General features: G+C 38.8%; 1 protein-coding gene across 4 annotated transcripts in view; it reads right to left on the reverse strand.

Annotated features, from left to right (window-relative positions):
- Positions 1–4,700, reverse strand: part of slc29a1b (solute carrier family 29 member 1b) — a 60,873-nt gene extending 56,173 nt beyond the window's left edge. For 2 of the 4 annotated variants that reach the window (XR_006757990.2, XM_014131570.3), the window contains exon 1: positions 4,546–4,700. The gene's annotated coding sequence lies outside the window, so the exon portion shown is untranslated. Of the gene's footprint in view, positions 1–3,048; positions 3,225–4,545 lie in introns of those variants that run through there. The other 2 variants (XM_045691332.2, XM_014131572.3) reach the window with 2 other exon arrangements.
- Positions 4,701–6,000: the final 1,300 nt, after the last annotated feature.

Here is a 6,000-nt window from a genome sequence, read left to right on the forward strand (position 1 = left end):
TGGGGGCTGTGCTTTGGCAAAGTGGGTGGGGTTATATCCTGCCTGTTTGGCCCTGTCTGGGGGTATCGTTGGATGGGGCCATCGTCGGATGGGGCCACAGTGTCTCCCGACCCCTCCTGTCTCAGCCTCCAGTATTTATGCTGCAGTAGTTTGTGTCGGGGGGCTAGGGTCAGTCTGTTATATCTGGAGTATTTCTCCTGTCTTATCCGGTGTCCTGTGTGAGTTTAAGAATGCTCTCTCTAATTCTCTCTCTCTCTTTCTCTCTCTCTCTTGGAGGACCTGAGCCCTAGCACCATGCCTCAGGACTACCTGGCCTGATGATTCCTTGCTGTCCCCAGTCCATCTGGCCGTGCTGCTGCTCCAGTTATAACTGTTCTGCCTGCGGCTATGGAACCCTGACCCATTCACCGGACATGCTACCTGTCCCAGACCTGCTGTTTTCAACTCTCTAGAGACAGCAGGAGCGGTAGAGATACTCTGAATGATTGGCTATGAAAAGCCATCTGACATTTACTCCTGAGGTGCTGACCTGTTGCACCCTCGACAACCACTGTGATTATTGTTATTTGACCATGCTGGTCATCTATGAACATTTGAACATCTTGGCCATGTTCTGCTATAATCTCCACCTGGAAAAGCCAGAAGAGGACTGGCCACCCCTCATAGCCTGGTTCCTCTCTAGGTTTCTTCCTAGGTTCTGGCCTTTCTAGGGAGTTTTTCCCAGCCACCATGCTTCTACACCTGCATTGCTTGCTGTTTGGGGTTTTAGGCTGGATTTCTGTACAGTACTTTGAGATATCAGCTGATGTAAGAAGGGCTTTATAAATACATTTGGTTTGATTTCTCCTCACTGAACAGGCACTTTCCTTTTTGTAGAAATGTGTCACTGACTTCTGTATATCTGGTCACATTTCTTTTGTCAAGCTGGATTTTATCATTGAGGAGATAAGTAGGAAACAGAGTTAAAAAGGTACTAAAGTACTCATATCAGACAATATCCATCCTACTCTTTTTTAACTTCAGTGGCTAGTTGGCCAGCATGAAAGCAGACCAGACACAACCACTGTCATATATTTAAATGCTGAGCTTTTAATCACATGCTGAGAGTTCACCAAAAAGGGGAAATGAAATGTGGCAAATTGACAAGAAACAAAAGTTGTTTCAAACATAATATAATTTGTGTGAGTAACAGACAATTCCAACTGTGAGCTTTTGAATTCTCTAATGTTAGAGGGAATTAGTCATGTTCAGCCAAAGTAAAATTGGTAATGCTTTTCCCTTCACCTGCATTGCAGAGTCCGGAACACTCCGGAACACTCAAGTTAGTATGATATGTTACGTTTGGTATGACAGTAGGTCATACCAAACATACACAAATGCCTAGCAGCCCAAAAGTTGCGTGTTTGAATCTCATTTTGGCATTTTGGCTAATTAGAAACTTTGGACTACTTACTACTTTTTAGCTACCTTGCAACCACTTAGAATGTTAGCTAACCCTTCCCTATAACCTTAACACTTTAACCTATCTCCTAACCTTAACCCCTAATCTAACATGGCACATGATACTAAAACAGTTGAACGTAATATATCATACTAAAGAAGTCAAAAGTAATATATCATACTAAAGCAGTCAAACGTAATATATCATACTAAAGTGGTCAAATGTAATATATCTGTCACGGAACACTTTGATAACAGGAGGGGTGAAGTCTTGCGCAGGAGACTTAGGTCCGTGAAAAACACATTTAATAGTAATTTGAGAAAATGCTGCAACAAGTCAGGGTGCACAAAACAAGGCAGGAAAACAGCTCCCAAAAATACCCAAGGACGGGATGCAGCCCGGCAACCCTAATGCCTAAAACGCGCAGCGTCTAAATGGAAAATACAAATGAACCCCTACGTGCCTAAAAGGCATGACACAAAAACAAGCCTGCAGAAATCCCCAAACGAAACAGACAAACTAAATACCCCACTAATGACTAACACAAAACAGGTGCAGACTAAACAGACATAACCAAAAGACACAGAAACATAGATCGGTGGCAGCTAGTAGGCCGGCGACGATGACCGCCGAGCCCCGCCCGACCCGGGAGAGGCGCCACCTTCTGTGGACGTTGTGACAATATCAAATTAAAGAAGTCAAACGTAATACATCATACTAAAGCAGTCGAATGTAATATATCATAGTAAACGGTCAAATCAAACTGGTGTATGTACACATTCTCTCTCTCTCTCTCTCTCTCTCTCTCTACATGACATTTATGGGAAGTATTCTACAATATGCTGTATCACGTTTTATCACTGGCAGAAACACTTTTTTCTTAAGAGCCCTTTCCCTTTAAATCAATTATTAATTAAAACCACTCATACCGCCTTCCAGAACAATAATAATAATAATAATAATAATAATGTGGCAGTCATGTTTTAACTGCTAAAACAAGGATGATAAAAATAGGCCTGGATAGTGGATAAGGAACAACAAACAGTAAGGCCGGGTAGCACCTGCACATTTGTCCTGTATGTGTCCTATGTAATGTGTGGAGGGCTTGCACTGTTTCCAAGTTCCTTGTAAATATATCACACTACAATGTAATCTATACTGAACAAAAATATAAACGTAACATGCAAAGTGTTGTTGGTCCCATGTTTCATGAGCTAAAGTAAAATATCCCAGAAAGGCTTATTTCTCAAAAATTTTGGGCACTTGTGCCGGGGACAATAACAGGCCACTCTAAAATGTGCAGTTTTGTCACACAACACAATGCCACAGATGTCTTGTTTTGAGGGAGTGTGCAATTGTTAAATTTTCCCTCCATAATGGAAGAACAGCCCTGGTTTAAGATAATAGTCCCATACTGTGGTAAATACAGCACATAGCCATCTTCAGATGCAGAATCAATATGACTTACTGTATGTGACATGAGCTGACGTGACATGATGTTTTATTAAGACTGATTATTTCTTGCATCCATGAGCAGGGTTGTTAAACATAGATTGTATCTACTTACAAAGCTTAGCTACTCCGTAGTTGTACTGTCCTCATCTCACCTGTTGTTGGTCATACACTGACGTCATGGAGTTATTGTACTGTTTCTCTCTTTCAATTCAACCACTACACGTAGTCTTATCCCCTTCTCTGAAATACCTCATTTAACAACCTTAGTCGAACCAATAATACACTGCCTTCAGCTCTTGGAGAAGTCCTTGTTGCTTGTGCTGCAGTTTCTCTATTACGCAATTGATTTTTCCTTTGCTAGTTGGTTTTTACATGCTCATGTCACATTTCTTCTTCCCCCTTAAAGAGACAAATGTGTTTTTCAACGACTAGTTAAAGGAGAGAATGTAATGCATATTATTGCTGGCTAAAAAGGTGTTGTTTGCATACCGTAGAAACTTTCCTTTAGCATGCCTAGTTTACGACGACTATGAGTTTTCTTTTACATAGTCAGGCTGTGAAATATTTTCTGATACTCTTGCTCTTGAAGTGCACAAGAAGCGAGAGTCAGATTTTTTTTTTTTAAATCACTGTTAAAATTAAATGTGTGACTTGATTTAAGGAATATTTTATGGGATTTCAACATGTAACAAAATATTATGTAAGGCTCTATCCATGCTAGTACACATGAGCATTCCGAGTGGAAATCATTAACTGGATTGATAAAGATATTGACCATGAGTTTTTGCCCTGGATGAAATAGCTGATTGACTTCAACGTGCAAACAGGAAAACCTTTATTGTACTTCCCTTGAATGAAATTTAAAAAAGCTAATTAAAAGCTCTTACTTCCCAAACATCAGCTATATCAATATTGTGTCACATAACAATATGTGTCATTATAGAGTGATCAGACAAGTCTTAAGTGTTATTGACTGTACGATTGTTTATCCCATGTGTAACTCTGTGTTGTTTTTGTCACACTGCTTTGCTTAATCTTGGCCAGGTCGCAGTTGTAAATGAGAACTTGTTCTAAACTGGCCTACCCGTTAATAAATAAAGGTGAAATAAAAAAAATAAAGTATTGTTGTCAAAAATGTAATTCATGGAGGAAGGATAAAGCTTTATCTCGTTGTATACAACATGTTGCCAGATTTTTGATACTTGCTTTAGCTCCCTGTCACAGTCTACTAATGTGCAATCATTATTTTAAAAAATCCATGTAGATGTCAGCTGCAGTTAAACGATATTCAACAATGTATGCTGTGTATATTTACTTGTCTACTGTCACTCACAATAACAGGCGACAATAATTACACATAACCAAACAATAAGACACTACAATGGCAGTAGAGGAAAAGTTACTGAAACATGCAGAATGGAACAATTGTCCATATTATTGATCATTGCTGGTCTGACAAATGTGTTCACATGGTGTGAGAAAGGCTAAACGGTCTAGTTGTGCTTTACTTTGTACTGTTATTTTAAGATAGGTTTTGGTGAGTGTGTGGTCTTTCTAAATATGACAAAATGAGGAAAGATTATGTCTCTAAGTGAGAAAAATCCTTTGACTAAAAGTAAATAAACTAAAGGAAAGGTGTAAACACTTACTTGCAATTGTCTGTCAGAACTATGTTCACCGGCGAGCGATGTCTCAACAGCTGAAGTTCAAAGACCAATAGGGCCTTATCTGAAGTGATCTGTGTTCAATGGGAGTGGTAAAAAAAGACAGCAACCTCAATAAATGACTAATGACTGAAATATTTGCAATACAATATATTTAATCTACCTAGTATGGAATAAATAGAATAGCCCCAAAATTGCAAGCATCAAGTTAAATCAAATGCACCTTGAACACAAATATTGGAAGTTGTTTTAAATATTTAACCAGGTCGGCTAGGGACTCTTCTACTGCATGTCATGCAATCACTAAAACATTCCATTCAACAACTGTCACTCTTTCTCACTTTGTTTTGCCAAATCCTTATTGATGTCAACAGTACATGATTTAAATTAAGTCAAAGTTGTGCGTCCATATATCAAGTTAGGTTTTAGGCTCTCATTTAAAGTCACAATCTGGAATTTTTGTTTCAGCCCAATATGCTGGGAAAATGAATCACATGGCCACTTTCCTGCCATTCATTTATGTCCCACGAGCGCAAGAAACCAAGAGAGTTAGCTCGTTAGATTAGTCGTAACAGGAAAAACTGTTGCATTGTGGTACACTAGGAAATCAGCTGGTGGACGAGCCCATTGCCAAATGTGTAGATAGGGTTTGTCATTAAAAAAAAATTCTAACTTCTTAATGACAGGCATCTGTTTTACCCAAGAACTCGCAAGTTCATGGAGCCCGACATTGTGAGGAAAATAATCTTACGCTAAGGCTGTTCTTCTTCGTCGGTGGCACTATTGTGCCGATTCATGGCAGTTAAAATGCTTTTGAATAGATGCTGGATGCTAAAGAACCAGCTAACCAACTTACAATAACAAACTATTTGGATGAAACAGTCTGTGGACCCCAGGAAGAGTAGCTGCTGCTTCAGCAAAAGCTAATGGGGATCCTAATAAAATGCTAAAAAACATCCTAGATAAGTCCAAAATATGCTAACCCTAACCTACTTTAAGCCTTGTTTAAATTAAAATAGCAGACTATTGACTGATTACTAATAAGTTAATAATCAAAGTTCATTAGACAATTCCTAAGATCTCATGATAATCAGCTATTGAAAGTGATTAGGTGGAAGTTTTCGAAACAATGGTCATGTACCCACCCAGTTAGCCAAATGATGGAGTATGAAATAAAGTTTCTTTTTGGTTCTTAGTGAAAGTTGAAAATACGTATTTTAAACAATTGTTTACAGACAGATTATTTCACTTATAATTCAATGTATCACAATTCCAGTGGGTCAGACGTTTACATACACTAAGTTGACTGTGCCTTTAAACAGCTTGGAAAATTCCAGAAAATGATGTCATGGCTTTAGAAGCTTCTGATAGGCTAATTGACATCATTTGAGTCAATTGGCGGTGTACCTGTGGATGTATTTCAAAGCCTACCTTCAAACT

The sequence above is a fragment of the Salmo salar genome, chromosome 12 (assembly GCF_965601325.2).
Source record: "Salmo salar chromosome 12, fSalSal1, whole genome shotgun sequence".
Lineage (NCBI taxonomy): Eukaryota > Metazoa > Chordata > Actinopteri > Salmoniformes > Salmonidae > Salmo > Salmo salar.